Below are 19,567 nucleotides of genomic sequence, written 5' to 3'. Positions count from 1 at the left end.
TATGTGGGGGGCCTAGGCTGGGCCCAAATTCAGTTGCAGGCTCCCAACCAGATATTGGATTCTTCCCACAGTCTTGACACTGTGTGTCCAGATCTTGGGGAGGTGCAGATGAGTAAAACACAGCCCCTTAATGAGTTTGCAGCCTACTTGGAAATAAAACAAGTGTACCCATGACTGGAGTCCAAGACAGGGGGTAATAAATGCCTTTATTAGGGGTATGGCTCCAGCACCCGAGATTTATTTTCTTAAATTCCGTAGAGCATTATGGTTAGTCCTGAATCCAGGAATCCTGACTCTTAGGCTATAGGATCACACAGTGTTGCTGAGAGGACCTTGTCAATAATTTAGTTGAATATCCCTATTTTACAGATGAGAAAACTGAGGCCCAGAGACTTGACCCAGGTGTTGGGGCAAGGTAGTAGCAGGGTTGGTCTGGAATCCAAGTCTCCTGCTTCCCAGTGTGGGCTTTTTCTTGAGCACCTCAACCTCAATTTCTTTGTATATCATTCTTTCTTGCCCTCTTAACCCATCTGCCTACCTTTATGTGATACCTTTTATGTGACAAACACCAGGACATGGAGTTAAAAATATGGTATCTGCCCAAAGAAACTCCCAGTCAGCGAGCAAGGGATGTGTAAGTCATCAGAGGAACTTAGAGTAAGCACTTTGGGCCACTGGCGCTAAGAGGTGGCTTGGGGAGATCAGGAGAGAAGTCTTCATTTGTCTCTCATTGTCCTCGGCAAGATTCCCTTCATCTGCCAGGTAAGAGCAACGCATGGGAAAGCCAAGCAAAGATTGCAGCAGAAAGTTCCACTTGGGCACCTTGACCACAGTGGTTTGGAAGAAAGAAAATAAGCTTTAGAGTCAGGCTTTGCCCCTGACTAGCTGTGGGACCTTGAACAATCTACTTCACCTCTCTGAGCCTTAGTTTTCTGATCTCGACAATGGCTACAGAGTTGTCTGTGACAAATAAAGCACATGGCAGAATGTTTGACACACAGTAGGTGTGTTCCCTTCTTTATTAAGCTCGTCCTAATTAAAAATGTGCCCTGTCCTTATTAAGCTCAATTAGAATCTTCTCTTTTTAAAACCTTTCCTGAATCTGGAACAAATGTCAGCTAAGACCTCATCTTCTGGCCTCTGGCTATGAGATTTCACCATAGATGGGCCTACCGCTGGACTATGACCTCCCTGCTATTGTATTTTACTATAAGACCGGGTATATAATATTATATATAATACAATACCAGGTCTTATATTAATTTTTGCTCCAAAAGACACATTAGAGCTGATTGTCCGGCTAGGTCTTATTATGGGGGATACACGGTACTTAGAGGGAGCTGCCTCTGCCCCCTGCCTGCTTCCTTCGGGCTAAGCGCTGTTCTGATTTTAGTAGCTCGCACGGGGTGGACCCCTGTCTCCTGAGTTATTCCCTGAATCAGAATCACAGTTCCGACTGTGTCCTTCCAGGTGTCTTTTTTGTACTAATGAGGCCCTCACATGGGAGTTTCTCACTCCCAGTTCCCAAACCTGTTTTGGCTTTGGTATGGGGATGGTTAATTTTATGTGTCAACTTGGTTGGTTGACATGGGATACACAGATATTTAAATATTACTTTTGGGTGTGAGTGTGAGGGTATTTCTGGATGAGATTACATTTGAATTCATAGACTGAGTAAAGCAGATTGCACTCCCCAATATAGGTGGGCATGCATCATCTAATCCATCAAGGACGTGAACAGAACAAAAAGGTGGAGGAAGAGAGAATTTACTTCCCCTTCCTGACTGCTTGAGCTGGGACAGTGGTCTTCTGCTGCCCTGGAACTAGGAATTCTATCACTGGCTCTCCTGGTTCTCAGGCCTGAGGACTCAGACTGGATTACACCACTGGCTTTCTTGAGTCTCATTTGCAGACAGCAGACTGTGGGGCTTCTTAGTTTCCATGATTGCATGAGCCAGTTCCTTATAATAAATCATTTCACATATATCTTCCTATTGGTTCTGTTTCTCTGGAGAACCTGATTAATACAGTCCTGTTTTTGGGTGCCTGTTCTTCTCACTCATCCAAAGCCCTCCTAAGCCAGACCTGCCTTGTTTCTTCCAAGACTGGCCACCCTGAAGTCCTTGGACTTTGTGCCTAGATTCCAAATTGTGGAATCTGGGGCCAGATCCTCTGCCTGCATCCCTTCTCCTTCTCCAGAGGCCAGCTGCTGTCCAGAACCCCAAATGAGGTCTGTATTCTCCTCACCTTGTCCAGCCTCAGGGAGTCACCCTAGTGACCAATGCCAAAACTTCCTCACAAAACTTCTCTGACATTTGGGAGAAACTTATGGCCAGAAATCCATGTAATTTAGAGGACTATCCCAACTGAAATCATCAGCACAGTTGTTAAGCATGAGGTAGAACAGACAATTTCCTCAGGAAAGGCACCCTGGCCATCTCCTTTTATTGCTTTCAAAAATCCAGTGACTCCAACTGTCATTCTGATTCACAAAACCAAACTCTGATCAAAGTTTATCCCTTGGTTTCCTTCCTTGAGATGAAACCCATTTTTCCTTGAGAGGGACCTCCCATCGGTTTCCCATCTCCATGCATCTTTGTCAGGCAGCATTCAAGTGGCTTGCCAGAGCCCTCGTGACAATCAGAATCCAAGCCACCAGCCATCTAAGGAGCATGGAAAGACAAAGGCCCACAATATGCAAATCCAGTGAAATGGGAACAACTTCTCTGTCCTGGGAAACATGAAATTGAATTCTACCAGCACAATTTCCAGATCTTTGACTTAGAGAGACCCAGAGAAGTCACTGTAAGTGTCGCCTCTATCTTGAATCCTAATGCATTCAGCTTTCCTCTAAAGGTCTCATTCCTGCAAGTAGACTCTTTCCTCTCCGGTAGGAGGAGGTTTTCAAGCCAGGGCCTTAAGAAGAAACATGGCGGCCAGACCATCACACCTACCCAAGGACCCGTCCTGGAAAAGCTTGAATGAAGGGAGTTAGGTGCTGGTCCTTACTGTGCACCTACTATGTGCCAGGCAATTCCCCATTTAATCCTTGTAACAACCCTGACCCACAGAAAGAATTTATCCTTATTTCAAGAGGAGGAAACTGAGGCAGAGTTTTCCTACTGTCTAACATAAAGTAGGTATTTATCAACCTGAACTGGTCTCCAAGCTCTTGAGAAATGATCAAGTTTCCTGAAGAACCGTAACTATTATTGTAAATATAGTTTGTTGTGCTGTATGAGATATAGGAGGTACAAGATGGTGTTTACTGAGTTTTTGGCATATTCATACAGAAGAGATGCTGTCTATTACGTGTGAGCTCTCCCATCCAGAGTAGAGACTTGGGGCTGAAAGTGGCTGCTCAGCCAAAGACTACATTTCCCAGCATCCCTTGCATCTAGGCGTGACCACGGCGCTGGATCTCACTGGTGGAATTGAACATCATAGCCCAGATGATTAAGAAATAGGTCTGCCTTCTACACCCTTTTTCCTCCTTTTGCAAATGACTCCAGTGGATGGAAGAGCCACAAGATAGAAGGAGTTGGAGTCTCTGAATCATTTCCGGCATAAAGAAATGTTGCCAGCTAATTAGGATCACTGCATCAGACCAACACATGGACAAGATATATTTACTTAAACCTCTGAAATTGTGGGGTTCCCGACCATAACTGGCATTATCCTAACTAACACACTTGATGTGGTTCATCTTTTTGTGCCTTTCAAAGTGGACATTCAGGGCATGACAAATATTCAGGGGATGCAGAACTCTGACTCAGTCCTCCCTGGATTCCTTCTCTTTTATCCTCCACTAAAAGCAGCCACACTAGACTGCCCCCCACTCCTTTTTGGTCTCCTGCATTCCTCAGGGTGTCTCTTCCAGCTACTATTCTCTTGGACACTGATAATATCCTGCCATCCTTCATGGTACCCTCAATGTCACCCCTCAGGGAAGCTCTCCCCAGGCAGAATGTACCACTCCATGTCTCTACAGTGTTTATCAGACTTGTCCTGTTGTTATTTTTTTAATGACTCCTTCCCCACCCACGCTTCCTCCACTGAGCTCTCTGGGCCAGGTGCCATGCCCAATACCTGTCTGCTTGTCCTGTCAGTGCAGGCCTGGTGCAGACATGGCGGCAAAGTGATTGGAATCCAGAACTTCCTCTGGGGCACCAACTTGGAGGGGTTGGTGGAGCTCCTGGAAGTCTGAAAGAGCGAGATTCCAAGGCCAAATCAGGCTCACTGGGAAAGAGAGTTATCAATTAGTGTTACCTGCCAAAGGTGTAGGAGGGAGCTGCTATATGCATGCCATGTGTCTGGCATTCTAGGTGAAATGCACCTTGGCCGATTACAGACAAGGAAGTACTCCAAAGGCTCCTCACCTCCATTCCACTCAGAGTCAGAAGCCCTGACAGTGGTCCGAAGGGCCCACGTCATCCAGCTGCTGTGACTACTGACCCTCTGGCTTCCTCGCCTCTACTCTCCCCGAGCTCAGTAGGACCACCAGCCCTCCTCGCAATCACTGAAATTCACCAGGCACTTTCCTACCTTAGGTTCTCTGGATCAGCAAGTCCTCTGATAGGAAAATTCTTCTCCCATTTGACTCACCCCCTCACCACCTTTAATTATTTGCTCATATGTCACCTCCTCTGTTACTTTTCTAACCACTCTATTTAAAACTGTGAACTCCCTTCCTGCTGCCTTCCCTACCTTATATTCCTGGTCTCCCCACTTCCTACTTTATTTTTCTCTACAGTCTTTTTTCCTATCGAACATACTCTGTGACAATCTTATTTTTCCTGTCCACGAGGGCAGGGGTTTTGCTGTTCATATCCCCCATGCCTGGCACAGTCCCTGGCACACAGTACATAGTCCACAAACATCCGCTAAAAAAAATTGAGAGCAAAGCAGTGAGTCCAGGGCTCATGCTGTGTGCCATTTCCACTATCATGAAAAGCTGCCCTTTGCCTCAGCATCTAATTTAAATGTTAACTATAGGACACCCGAGCTAAGAGAACCTTCTGAGCCATCGCCCAGCCACTCTGTGTTCCCTTCCCCACAGCTCACAGCAAAGTAAGCGGAAGCCTCCATCTCTGTGCTGGCGCTGGCAAGGGGGGGCGGGAGAGGCCACTGGGACTTTGGAATCCATTTATCTATTAATTTATTATCTAATTAAGTCCCACAATGACAGCACTATTTGTTCCAAAATGCCCTCGAACTAAACCAATACAGCATAATGTGCATTTTAATCAATTAAAATGGTTCTTCTAATGTCTGCCTTCAGCAGCCAGTAACTGTTGCACTCCCAGGTCCAGGGCAGGGAAATGCCTTTTCACTTCATTAGGTCCCAAACAGTCTAATTGCACAGTGGCCACCAGGGCTCTTCTTAGGGAGTGAGAGGCAACCATTCCAGGGTCCCGGTGATGATTGAGCAAGACTGTTTTCAGTGGGGAGAACTGCTTTTTGCTTATGGTTTGTAAATTGAGTTATAACCACAGAGAGAGTGGTCTCTGGGAGACAAGAAGATGGGCAAAGGTGGGCAACGGAGCCTTAATGCAGCTTTGGCCAAGTCCCACAAGTTTTACGTCTGGGAAGGTAAGGGCAGTGGATCTGCAGACAACTTTCCACGCGGTTAACAGCCCCTCACTGGGCTTGAACCATACCCTCCTTCTGCCCCTACCATGAGCCTCTCAGGCCAACAACCTAGAAGTCATGCTTGCCACAGCCCTCTTTCTAATCTCCCTCCTAGCCATTAGCCTAGCCTACGAATGATCCCAAAAAGGACTGGAATGAACCGAATAGTGATAATTAGTTTAAATAAAACAAATGATTTCGACTCATTAAATTATGAATATACTCATAATTATCAAATGGCCTTAATCTATACCAACACCCTATTAGCCTTCACAATCTCCCTGCTAGGTCTACTACTGTATCGATCCCACCTAATATCCTCACTCCTATGTTTAGAGGGCATAATACCCTGATGCACTTAGGCACAGTCTGATTTATAAACATACTGACATAGTCCCACATACTGACATACAGACCTACTGACATACTCACACAGGCTGCGACATACAGACCTACTGACATACTCACACATGCTGCGACATACAGATATACTGACATACTCACACCTGCTGTGACATACTCGCATGTACTCTGACATACAGACCTCCTAACATACTCACACATACTGACATTCTCAGCCATACTCTGCACTACTGACAAACTTGCATATACTCTGATATGTGGACATATTAAGCATACTGGTACATACTCTGACCTATGGCCATACTGACGTTCCTGCACGTACTCTGACTTAGTCATCCTCTGATGCTGTAGTCATTTCATTGCTTCACTCTACAATAGTGGGGTGGCACTCCCAAAGTGGGGAGCCCCTTTAGGATCGAATCAGCCTCGTATCTCCAGGCCCTGGCAGAGGGACACAGAGATGTTTGTTGAACTGAAATAAAAATACCTCATTAGGCTGTGGGAGAAACTATGTGTACCAAGCTCAGCACATTGTAATGACGGTAATGATTACTAAGAACTTACTGCCTGCCAGTCAGTGTCTAAATACTCTACACATATTGACATGTGGAATCCTCACAACTACCATAGGATGTAGGTGCTGTTTTTATCATCTCATTGTAGCGATGAAGTATTGAGGCAGAGCTGGGATTTTTAACCCAGGGAGTCTGGTCCACAAGCCTGTGGTCTAATTGTGGCCACCACCGTTGCAATTAGTTTTGATGCACTTTTGGTGCCAAGAATCATTGTAATCAAATTATGCTCCACTGCCTCTGTAGGAGCAAAGACTGCTAGTGGCCACCTCTTTCCATTTCATATGTGGATCACCGATGTATGGGGAAAAAGCCACACTGCTGATTCCATAAGAAAAAGGCCATTGAGTGTGTGTATATTCTAAGAGACATCTTTATTGTTTAACTCTCCCACAGTGTAAAAAAACATTCAATTACAACAACAGGCAATAAAAATTAGAGTGCAGCTTTCTGGTAAGGTCTGTTATGGGAAAGAACCAACGAAAAGAGGGGAACGATTTCCACAATATTTGAGAGGCTCACTGTGCTCACTGCTGGAGATGCCACGGTGAACAAAAGAGACACAGTTCCTGCCCTCATGGAATTTATAGTCTGGTGAGGAGATATACAATACACAGAAACACAACAATCAGAAATAGATGGTCGTAGTGCCATGATGGACATAAATAAACAGGACACCATGAGAGAGGATACCGAGGCATTAATTCACATCAGGTTGTCAGAAAAGACCTCTCTGATAAGGTGGCAGATAGGTTGAGACCTAAAGAATGACCGGGGCAAAGAATGCCAAAAGTAAATGGAAGAACATGCTAAGAAATGGAACAGCATGTGTAAAAGCTAAAGGAAAGGATGAGCGTGCGGTGTCCACAGAACTGGAAATGTGGCTAGGGTGTGACATGGAGAACGGCAGGAAATGAGCCAGACTGAATCACAGACTTAGAGAGTCTAATAGGCTGTGGCAAATGCTCTGAATTTTAGTTAAGGAATGAAGGGAAGCCAGGGAAGGGTTTTAAGCAGGGACGTCACAGTTCTCCAGGGTATATCTTTCAGACATCAACTGCGTAGGAGACAAGAGGGAAAACACAAAGAAAGGTAAACAGGATATCCCAGTAGTTGAGCTGAAAGACGATGGAGACGTGAGTTAAGGTTATGAGTAGCGATGGAGAGAAAGATAGGTTTCAGATACATTTTCGGACATGGAACCAGTAGGAACTGTTAGTGGTTTAGACATGTAAGTTGAAAGAAAGGCAGGAATCAAAAATGGCATGGGTGTCTAATTTAAGGAAGTGGGTAGATAGTTTCATTTACTGATATGGGGAAGACTTTGGGTAGATACATGAGATTATGTGTTCTGTTTTAGTTAAGTTTGAGAGGCTCACTACACACCCAACTAGAGATGTCAACAGATAGTTGGATATAGAAATTTGGAGTCTAGGGGAGAGATCCAGGCTGAAGATAAAATTTGGCTGGCATTTAAAGAATGGAAATGGATGAGATTACCTTGAGTCAAGGTAGGGACTATTAAACAAGACAGATGAAAAATAGACAGTGTTCACCACGTCCAGGAAAAACTAGTTGAATGAAATGTCATAGTTAATATCATGAATGTGAGGAAGTCTTTGGGGGCAGCATTCACCTGTCAGCCCCATATTGGAGTGACCAAAAGACCTCAAGGTGATTGAGGGAGGAGGTGGTCAGGAGCATGGTTTGGAGTTGGACAGCCTGAGTTTGGCTCTTTCCTTTCATGTTTGCTTGTTGGGTTACCTTCCTCAGCTTCCTATGCTTCATCTGTAAAGGAGTGATTATAAGACCTACCTCACAGAATTGTCACAAGGGTAAAAGTGATATTTACAGGAACATACGTGGTTCCTCGCACAGAACAAATTCCCATGGGAGCAATCATTACCATTAGGCTGGATCTACAGAGGTTAGGTGACAAGAATGATGGAGGAGATCGATTTCTCTTTGTTCTGAGCACGGAAGATCACCCCTGGTGGAGCAGTTGCCCCACTCGAGGCCTCCCACACTCAGAGTCAAGGACAAACAAGACTAGTCCAGACCCCATACACTGTGAGGAAAGGCTGAAGGAATAGCTTGGATAAAAGAAGTTAAGGCTGGGGGTGGCCAGGTGGCTCAGTTGGTTAGAGCACGAGCTCTTAACAACAAGGTTGCCGGTTCAATTCCCACATGGGATGGTGGGCTGTGCCCCCTGCAACTAAGATTGAAAACGGCGACTGTACTTGGAGCTGAGATGCGCCCTCCACAACTAGATTGAAGGACAATGACTTGGAGCCTAAGGGCCCTGGAAAAACACAGTTCCCCAATATTCCCCAATTAAAAAAAAAAAAAAAGAAGAAGCTGAGGCTGGAGGAGGTGGAGTGGGTGGGGAATGAGTGTCCATTTTGATATCTCTGAAGGGCTTTACCAAGGACAAAGAATTGACCTTGTTTTGTGTGGTTCCAAAGGTGGGGGGATCAATGAGGCAAACCAGTACTGGATACCAGGAAGTACATTCTAATACAAGGCGCAGATCTATTTAATATGCAACGTTGGATTTTAAGAAAGGGAGAAAGGTAAGAATATATACTTATATTTGCAGGAAGAAATCCTGGAAGAATACACAGAATTTAAAAAGTGGTTTCCTATGGGACGGTGATGGAGGTATTGGGAACTTGGTGGAAAGGAAGGGAAAAAAATGGGTAGAAGTAAAACTTTCTGTAATATACCATTTTACCTTCTTTGACTTTTGAACCATGTGAACATACTTCATATTCAAGAAGTTAAATTAGAAATATAATTGAAGCAAGCAAGCATGCAGGAAGGGAAGTTTATCTGCAGTCAGAGCTCCTCAAAGGTGGCAATGGCTGCCTGGGCAAGCGCCCTGGGCTTGGGACCTCTGAAGTCCTGTCGGGTTCTCAGCTCAGAAAGTCCTACTTTTGATTTAGTGCTCTGCTGTTGCTGTTTTGACATTTTAAATCATCTTTGAATATAGAGCCCTGCATTTTCTTTTTGTGCTGGTGTCTACAAATTATATAGCAGGTGCTGCTGGGTGGGGAACAGTGACCCTCCATCTCAGGGAGCTGTGAGCTGGGGCTAGAGAACTGCTTGGTGGGATTCTTGGGACAGTCAAGCATGGGGGAGGATGGACAGCGTGAACTTGAAGTAACATCTTGTTGCCGGGCTGAATGGAACCTTCTAGTGCTAGTTGCTTCTTACATCAGAGCTCTATAGCTAAGAGGACCATATGTTCCAGTTGGCCTGGAATGTTTCTGGTTTGTGCCTGTTGTTCCAATGGAATTATTAACCATGATCCCATTCACCGTGAGAAGTCTCCCAGTTTGGACAACAAATTGTATGGCCACCCTAAGCGAAGGCCTGGGGACATCTCATTCCCTTGAGCTGCTTCAGGGTGCATTTGCTACCCCCAGGCACACCAAGCACACGTATGTATGTACACACACACACACACCTGGACTAGCTCACCAATAAGCTGATTATTTATAATGTGGAAGGAGACAGTTTTAAGATAAGGAAATGGAACACAGGCCTGATTAAAACAATGTGCTTATCTCTGTCTTGAGAGGAAAGAGTGGCCAGAGAGAGATTACTCGGAATACGTTTCCTTGCTTCCTGGAGACCGTCCCCCTGTTTTCAGAATAGGTTTAATATGTGGAATATGACTGGAGCAAGGCAGAGGGAGGAACGGAGGTGATTCACTCCAACCAAGCTAACCCACATGTTCTTTTTTGACTTTCTTTAGCCAGACTTTCAAGTCAGTAGTCTTAGAAAAAAAGGGCTGGCAGGATTTTAGAGAAGAGATAGTACCACAGCCTCCCCATTTCACAGAGAGGGAAGCTGAGGCCCAGTGAGGAGAGAGGCTTGCCCAGGGTCTTACAGGCTGGAACTCTGATTCCCACTATCCCCCCACATCACTTAAAGATTTCTTCTGAGGGACTCCCTATCCAGCGGGAGGAGTTTGAAAGTAACTCATGAGCAAACAAAGCAAACACTCTACAAAAAATATCCAGAGGCATTTTCTGGACCACCTCCTTTCCCTGCATACTTCCCTGTCTCTGTGAAAGCCACTGCCTCCACCTGCAATGCCGTTGCCTATTTGTAGTGAGGAAAGAAAACGCCTCCAATATCTAGACCTTTGGCTAAGACCCAGCGCCTGGACCTGAGCCTGGGAGAGAAAGACAGCCAGGCAGGAAGACCAGATGAAAGTCAGTGCAGGAGTCTGGCCACACTGTCCCGAGTGTCATCCTGCACCTTCACTCTCTCACTTCTCAGGGGATGGGCGGAACAAAAAGGCTATCAGTGCAGGTCAGAGAGCAAAACATCCCACCCCCTCCAAAGCCAGACTTTTGCACCTCTACCACCACCCAGAGTGCCCTTTCTGCTCAACTAGTCATAATAGCTGCCTCTGTTGGAAAAGGTAGAATCACCTGCTCTGTTGGTCAAGCTCCTATTCGAATGGCACCTCTTTCAGAAAGTTGTCAAAGAGGCAGTTCTCGCGTTACTTTGTTCATAAAGCACTTCCTCCATTCTCATTTCTTTATGATTTCAGTAACTATTTATTAATCACCTGCTATGTACTGTGCTCTGTACTAGATACAGGTTCCGTGCTAGGAGCCCAGAATTCAAAGACCAATAAGAGACAGTCACTGTGCTCAAGTTTCCCATCTTAGGAGAGGGGGATTGAGGGAAGTGAAAAGGTAGAAAGCACATCATTAAAATGTGGGGTTAGAAGGGAATGCTGGAAGGTGGCTCAAACCAGCCTCAAGGCTCAAAAGAAAATTCTGAGAAGTGAGACTTGAGCTGCATCTTGAAAGGTGAGCCTGCTGGGGAACAAAGATGAAAGGTAAAGACATGTGCGAAGGCCTCTGGGCAACAGAGCACCTGGCATTCTATTGCCATTACTTATCTCAATATCCTACCACCCTGCCAGCCTTTCAGCTTTGTGGGGACTGCATGACTCAGTCATCTGTTCACACCCCTTATCCCCTATCCTTTTCTCTGAACTCATGAACTCATCGTGTCTTTGTTAAACAGAACAGATCAACAATGGCCCACACTGAGGGTGAAACAAAGCTTCTTGTCTTCCAGGCACAGCCATCAGATTACCTTACTGATCCAGAAGGTTCAGAGAGCCCCTTGCTAGACAGTAGGACAGCTGGGATTGGTTCCTCACAGAGCCTCATACATCAATTAACGCAACAGTGAGATGGACATCAAGCACTGATTTTGCAGGCATGAAAAGCGCTATTAGAAATGTCTTCCCAAATGTTGAGCTCATGTTGCTAATTCTGTTTTAATATTGACTATTGCATTTGGCGATTATATTTCAATAATGAAAAGGTTATTTCTACTCCAAGATAAATAATGAGGAAGACTCAATGGCTTCAGCGTGATCGCTGGAATTTACGTGCCATTGGAGCTGTAGTCTCAGTTACAACCCAACCAACTGGTTAAATATCAGCCAAGCGTGAACAATAGCTTGCAGCTCTGATTCCTCCTCCCCACCCCACCTCTAAATGCTTTTAAACATTAGAATATACATGTGAATTTTTCCTGGCATAAAGAAGACAAAAAACTTGTATTTTGGACCCAGTTGTCTACTATGACTGACAATGTTCAAACCACTTGGGCCTCAAGATGGATGGTGTAAGGAGGAAGGTGTTTCTCAGTTGGGCAAAGGAATCATGGAGTGAGAGGCCTCTTCCCACCATACTGAACTTATCGGTTCAATTCAACCAGCATCAATCAAGCAGCTACTTTATGCCAAGCCCTGAGCTAGACCTAAGTCCATACAGATAACTCCATTGGGAAAGAGAAACCACTATTGCTCAGCGTAGGCCTTGCTCTTCTGAGCTCCCATGATACCCCCTGCTGCTGAACACCTCCACCAATTATAGATCTCAGCGTTGAAATGACCTTGCCTGCTCCCCTCAAGGATGGAGGATGTGTCTTATTCATCTTTGCATCCCTGCTGGGCCAGCCCAGAGCTTAGCACAAAACAGGCACTCAAAGGTTTGTTGAATTTTAATGAATCCCTTGCAATTTTATATACATTACTGACACCTCACGGCAATCAGAACATAATCCTTTCTTCTACATATCCCTTATGTCACTGAACTTGACTGTTCCCAAGTCTCTTCCCGAGAAAGTAAACATGTGAAGGCAGGCGCCACTTTGTGATTCACTCATAGATCTTCCAGAACCTTTTCTACAGTGAATGGCCACGTCTCCTCCAGTGCTTCCTCTTGTGTCTAAGACTAGTGTCCTCATGTTTAGGTTCCCCCCGGAGCAAACCATGAAAAAAGGATCCAGGTGTAAGTAGTACCTGAGAGTAAAAGAAATGCTGGTAAAGGATTGCAGGTGTGAGACAGGGAAGGGAAGGCCACCAATGATGGGTGCATTATCCCACTTGAGAAGTGAGGGAACTGGGGTATTTATACACCAACACCCATCAATCACCGGTTTGATGCTCCCAGGGGGTGTTAATTCCATGTCACTTCTGACCTGTCCCATGGCTTCAGAGGCCAGAAAAACCCCAGGGAAAAATAAAAGACGTGCAGTTCAAAGTTGGGCTACCTGCACGGCAGTGGACAGAGGGGATGAATGGGGTACCCACGGACGCAGCTGCCAGTGAGGAATTACGATCATATGATGACACGGGAGTCCCAGAGCATCAGGGGACATGTGGGACTTGGACATTCATCATATATCTGGAGGTTAGGATTAGCGGGCATCTGATCATTCTAGAATGTCATGATTCCATGTATCCATTTGGCTTTTAAAATACAAACCATCTTCAGAAGAAAATCCTTCTGTCTTTGGATTGAGCAAGTAAAAGAAGCATGTGTGTGATGGGAGGAGGGGGGGGGGTACCTAGCTGGATTGGTTTGATCATTCTTAGATGAATGCATATCTGTAGTGAGACCACAGGGCACAGACGGTGAGGTAATGAGATAACCCACAGCGCTGGAATGCGGCTGGGCTAGGTTCCTAACATGAAATGTTAGGGGAGTCCAATCACCTTTTTGGTGTCCACCAAATCATTTACCAACCACCGATTTTGTGTCAGGCACTGTGTTGAACTCTTCACACACATTAATTTATATCATTTAATCTTCACAGCAACCCTGGAAGATGTTCTACAAACACCATTCTGCAGATGAAGAAACTGAGGCTCAGAGAGGCCTCATAGCAAATGCAAACCCCAGGTGGGAATGTGTGCCTGTTTTTCATTCATTCCATGACCCCTCAGTGCCCTTCTCCACAGCTGTTCACCCACAGACCTTCCAAGAAGGTGCCACTGGGCTCAGCTATGCAGTCAACAGCCCCAGCAAAGGATCTTGGTGCTGATTTGTGATTAAAGGCGAACAAGACAATCAGTCCCAGGACCGGGGAAAGAGCCGTCCTGACGCTCATGCATTCCTCGATTCACACGGCCCTGGAAACCTTTCAACGCAGTAGTGGCTGCAGCAATTACTCTGCAGACTGCAGACTAAAGGGTCCTGTCTAGAAATGCAATTATTTCCAAAGACAAGGTTTCGAAAAGATACACAAAAAAGATGACAGCATTTTGTTTTTCTGAAACTGATATTCCCAATAAGGGCACAGTTTCACTTTGATGAAAGTCTATAAAGCTTTGTAAAAAAAGGATGAAGACAATGAAGAGGATGGTGATGATGATGGAGGAAGACGGTGATGATAATGATGATGGATACACTGAGATGGTTATTATAACGAAGACCACGGTGGCGATGACGACGGTGATAATGGCAAGAGCAACTGCCTTTCCCGAGCGGCTACGTGGGTCAGTGACTGTGTCGGGCACATTATGTCCATTATCACCGATTATCACAATAATCCTGTAAGATGAGGATTAGCAGCCCCATTGAATTGAAGCTCAGAGAGGGAACCTGCCGGGAGCAGAAGGCTCCGCATGGAAAGGGACTGACAGAGATTTGTGCTTGAATATAACTCTAAATCCGGTGCCCGTAACCACTAACCTATGTGCTTCATTCATTTACGCCTCCATTTGTGTAACTATTTAAAAAAATTCATTCATCTATTCAAAATATTTATTTAGTCGCAGTTATACCTAAGATAGCTGCGAGACTCTTCTAGTTCCCAATTTGTCAAGAAAATGCCTCTCTCCTTGCATTAGGCATAAATGAAAATGAGGGTGAATTACATTCAAATCAAGATTTATCACAATGAATGCTCCCAAAACTAGTGTGAAAAAAAACTATTAATGATTTTCGAGCTCCTATAAGCTAATGTTAATGATCTGCTTCACTGTTAATTAATATAGCAGTAAAAAGCTGCTCAGTAATTGGTTGATAAGGAGAGGGGTTGTCTTGTTTTTCACTGAAGCCTGTGCTCTAGGCCGAGGGCCCAGTGGACAAGGATGGGTGGTTACCAGGAAGAGCGCTTAAAGGCTCGTGGTGCTGGGCCGACACTGGGGGGATAAACATGGGTGGCACTGATGGCACCACTATTCCCTGGGCTGGCCTGATGGGCAACGGGGGCGCCCATCCTAGGCATTGACTGAGTGCCACTGCCAGATACTTAATCTGTGCAATGGCACAATGAAAGGAGCATTAAGCATTATAACAATTTCACAGTTCAGAGAAGTTAAGTGACTTCTCTAGGTTATTCAGCTAGTAAGTGGGGGCATTAAGATTCGACTGTATCTACCTAGGAGATTTGTACGTTTACCTAAGAGCTGCCCTACATAGAGATCTCCTCCCTACCGCCTGTAGTGGGAAGGACAAAAATAATGAAAGACTTGGAGTAGGCCAAGGTCAGTTCTGGCAGCAAGGTCATCTGGGTTCTCGGCCACATTTTATCACTGACTTGGACAGGGAGCCTGTCTGCAACACTTCTGTTCTCTGTGCTGTAGGATTCTCACCTGTGAAGAGAAGGGATTGGTCTGTGGGATTTCTTGGGTCCCTTCCAGCCTCTCTAGATTTCTAAGACTCTGGGGTACAGATTGCTCACTTATTCATTAGCTCATCTGATCACAAGAATCGAGAGAGAGAGAGAGAGAGAGAGAGAGAGAGAGAGGTGCCTGGGCATAGGGTGCATGGTCTATGTAGCTTAAACAGAACAACTTAGGACACTACAAAGTCAATCACATGCAAGACAACAGGTCTCTGCAGTAAATAGGTAACTTGATGGAAAAGTCAGATTCAATATCTAGAAAGCTAGTTTATGCCCTAAAACAAGATCTATTAATATTTTCTTCTATTATTTCCTGCTTAGATCATCTGTGCTCGTTTTTCTCACGAATACAAAGGTGAGCAGCTTGAGGGCAAGGATTGTATCATCTGCTTCTTGTTGTATCCCCCACAGACCCTAGCACAGCCCTGGGCATGAAGAGGGATTGATAAATATTGTTGATTGAATTATCATGAAACCTAATGTTTTAGCACCCGTTACGGTGCCTTTAGGTGTTACCACAGAGGTCACCTTTAATAATACTTCGACTACTATTCCCATTTTCTACTGATGGAATGGGGCTCAGAGAAACCAAACAGTTTGGCTGCACAACCAGAAAGCAGTGGAACCAGGGCTGACACCAGGCCTCTTGATTCCAGGCCAAGGCTCTTGTCACTAGCCCTCAACAGAGGGAACAATTCCTCCCTAAGGAGAGGGATGAGGATGTTAGGAACTGCCTCTCTTGCACCCCTTGGAAACGCCTGCCAGAAGCAGCACTTAGAGGACTGTCATGGATCCTTTGGGAACCCCAGGAAGACACCAGAGTAAGGAAAAGTGAGGGGTAGATTCCTTGTACTTTCTCCAATTCAAAGAATTGTCACCTCTTGTCATAGTGCTTGGTTATTTAAGTGCCTCACTGAGAGCTCGCAGGGGCGGGATCTGGGTCATATTCATGTGTATCTCTCTCCACCAATGCCCAGGAACACGCGGCACGAATGAATGGATGGATGAATGAGTGATATCGTCAGTGCCGTGGGGGATATCTAGATGCTTTCAAATAGTAGGTCTGGTCTTACAGTCCCTAAACAAGGTCTGTGCTTTTTAATAGACAACAATAACAATACTCAACATCTCCCTGGCTCTATGAAGTTTTCTAATACTTCTGTAAGGCAAGGACTATTATCTCAGTTTAAGAGATTTGTCCATATTACAGAGACAGTATAAGTAGCTGCCATTTACTGAGCTTGTGTCATCCCTTTGCTGCTAATAGCTCACTTAACCCTTGGTAACAACTCTCTCTGATAGGTGCTATTATCCCTGTTCTTCAGATGAGAAAACTGAGGCCCCAGAAGGTAACGTGCTTATGGTTACATGGGCAGTAACTTTGTCTGAAGCCAAACGATGACTCCCAAGCCTGAGGATTTTCTACTTATGGCCAAACTGCCTGGATCAACATTCCTGAAGCTTGGAATTGGAAGCCCTAATGAGACACTGGAGGGCCAATAGCGCTCTCAGCTGAATAAAGGCTAATAGGGAATTTTACCGGAAGAGCAGGAACAAACCCTGTCTCTCAATTAAACAGAATGTGAGTCTGCATGTGAGCTTCATGGCTATCTCTGGGTCACGTGCACGCTGCTTATGCGTGTACGTGTGTGGGAGTGTGTGTGTGTGTCTACTTGTCTTTTCTAAGGCATAAATACAATGGACCCATTCAGATCTCTTTCTTAAAGATTCCCAGATTCTGCAAGTCTTCCATTTGCTATGTGACAATGACATAGGGGAACGGTGTTTGCGATAAATGTGTGTGTGAGCAGGAGTCAGGGCAGTGCCTGGCCAGGTGGCAACGGGAGGAGGCAAGAGCCCTAGAGCTGAGAGGAATTACAGGTGTATTTATTTTATTTTTTAAGTAAAAATTATATACATTTAAGGTGCATAACCTGATGAATTTGATAAATGTATATAGTGAAGTGACTGCTACAGTCACGCTAGTTAACATATTTCCTCACATAGTTTCTTTTCTTTTCTTTTCCCTTTTTTTTTTTTTATGATGATGATGAGAGCACCTGAATCTACTCTCTTAATTTTTATTCTTGTTTAGCATTCATTACGGGTCCTCTACCATCCCTGTATGACCCTGAGTGTGATGCCAGAGGTAGACAAAATATAATAGTAACTATAGTAAAACCAACCTAAAGAGGCTGCTCCACCGACCAGGCATTGTTATCTCACGGAGGAACAAGACCAAATGTTTGCAGGTAGGATTCAAGGCAGAGCCCTTTCTGACAGTAATCGGGCAATAAAGAACTACTGTGTTTCCCCGAAAACAAGACCTACCCAGACCATCAGCTCTAATGCGTCTTTTGGAGCAAAAATTAATATAAGACCCGGTATTATATATTATATTATATTATATTATATTATATTATATTATATTATATTATATTATATTATATTATATTATATTATATATTTTATAAGACCCAGTCTTACATTATAGTAAAATAAGACCAGGTCTTATATTAAGTTTTGTTCCAAAAGATGCATTAGAGCTGATGGTCCAGCTAGGTCTCATTTTTGGGGAAACATGGAAATGATCCTCACCCAATGAAGTGAGTGAAAGGAAGGTTTATAAAGAGCACCACAGACACAGGGCATAGGACTGTTCTGTACCAAAACAGTCCAGCAGAGAGAATTTGAGTGGGTAGGGCATCTCCCAACTCTCCAAGATTGAACATAGTTCATGCCTCCTGGAACTGCAACAATGGTATTAGAAGTAATACTTGAGTGCTTTTTAGAATGTCTACTTTGGGCCAGGCACTGTTTGTTAGGTACTTTCTATAAATTATTTATAATTTCTATAAATTATAAATCCTCACAAGAACCCAAAATGGTGAAAATTACTATCCTAGCTTTTCAGAGAAGGGAATTCAATGACTTGTTGTCAGGCTGACGAAAAGCTGGGCAGTCTGATCCCCACAACCTAAAGAGTGGCTGTGGACTTCCTTGACAAAACGGAATAATCAAGATGTTTGTGCAGGAGAAGGAACAGAGTTTCTTGGACTTGGATAAAAGAGCAACGCAGATGGAATTTCTTGGGAGACTTCCATCCAAAGAACCTTGGGCAGAGCTGGCCACTCTATAGATTCTCGTAACTTTCTGTGTAGAAGTATGTGTGTGTGTGTGTGTGTGTGTGTGTGTGTGTTGGGGGGGGGGGTATGCCGGGAGGAGGGGAAGGAGGGAGAGAGAAGAAAGAGAAGAGAAAGGCTGGGGGTGGCAGTGAGATCCGTAAATCATAACTGTGGGTGTTATGGTTGGATATTTCAATCTGAGGTCTCCTCTCTACCCCGCAGCCCTTTTAAAATTTGACATAGAAACTGGAAGACTTGAGACAGGCATTCAGCCCTTATTCTCAAAGATGCTCAAAGACAAACACTCCATGTGTAATACAAGAGGGGCAAGCGGTGAGTGAAGAGGCAGAGAAGGGGTCCATGTGGGCTAAACAAGAGGCTTGAACTTGGAATTATCCAGACATAAAATTCTAAAAGGGAACCTTGGGTGATTCAGGGGTCGAGGTTAGGGCAGAAAATGCTTCTAACCGTAAGCTTGTGGTTTCCTTCTGCAAACCAAAGAGACTAGCGATTCTCCCCATGTTAAGGTAAGGCCTGGAGATTCCTGCAGTCATCAAGCTTCTGAGCTGGTAGTGTCTTGGAGACCATGGGTTCAGATATCCACCTCCATTTCCAAATGAGGCTGAGATCAAGGAGTGTTGGCTTTCCCTGGATCACATAGCCATTTTGTGACAGAGACAGAATAAGACTCTTCAAGTCAAAGTCTTGTAGTGTTTGGCTGAGGATTTCATGCGTTGGGCCGCCACAGTGCCTCGATCCCCCCAGAACACTTTGAGTCATCCATGTCACTGTTCCTAGAAAGACCTAGAAACCAGAATTCTCAGCTGCATCTCCAGCTTCCTGAGTTGATGTTCCCACCTTCTCAATAGTTACAGATTTGTGCACTGGTGCAACTTACTTCTCCCTTTCCTCAGTCTTATC

The 19,567-nt window shown here is 44.8% G+C and overlaps 1 protein-coding gene across 14 annotated transcripts in view; it reads right to left on the bottom strand.

The window, feature by feature from the left end:
* The window catches only part of TENM4 (teneurin transmembrane protein 4), a 2,724,551-nt gene that overhangs the window by 317,741 nt on the left and 2,387,243 nt on the right, over positions 1-19,567 (bottom strand). The gene's annotated exons all lie outside the window — the stretch shown is intronic.

The sequence above is a fragment of the Rhinolophus sinicus genome, chromosome 14 (assembly GCF_057876585.1).
Source record: "Rhinolophus sinicus isolate RSI-liver-muscle chromosome 14, RSI-T2T, whole genome shotgun sequence".
Lineage (NCBI taxonomy): Eukaryota > Metazoa > Chordata > Mammalia > Chiroptera > Rhinolophidae > Rhinolophus > Rhinolophus sinicus.
This window is presented reverse-complemented; position numbering and strand designations above follow the sequence as displayed.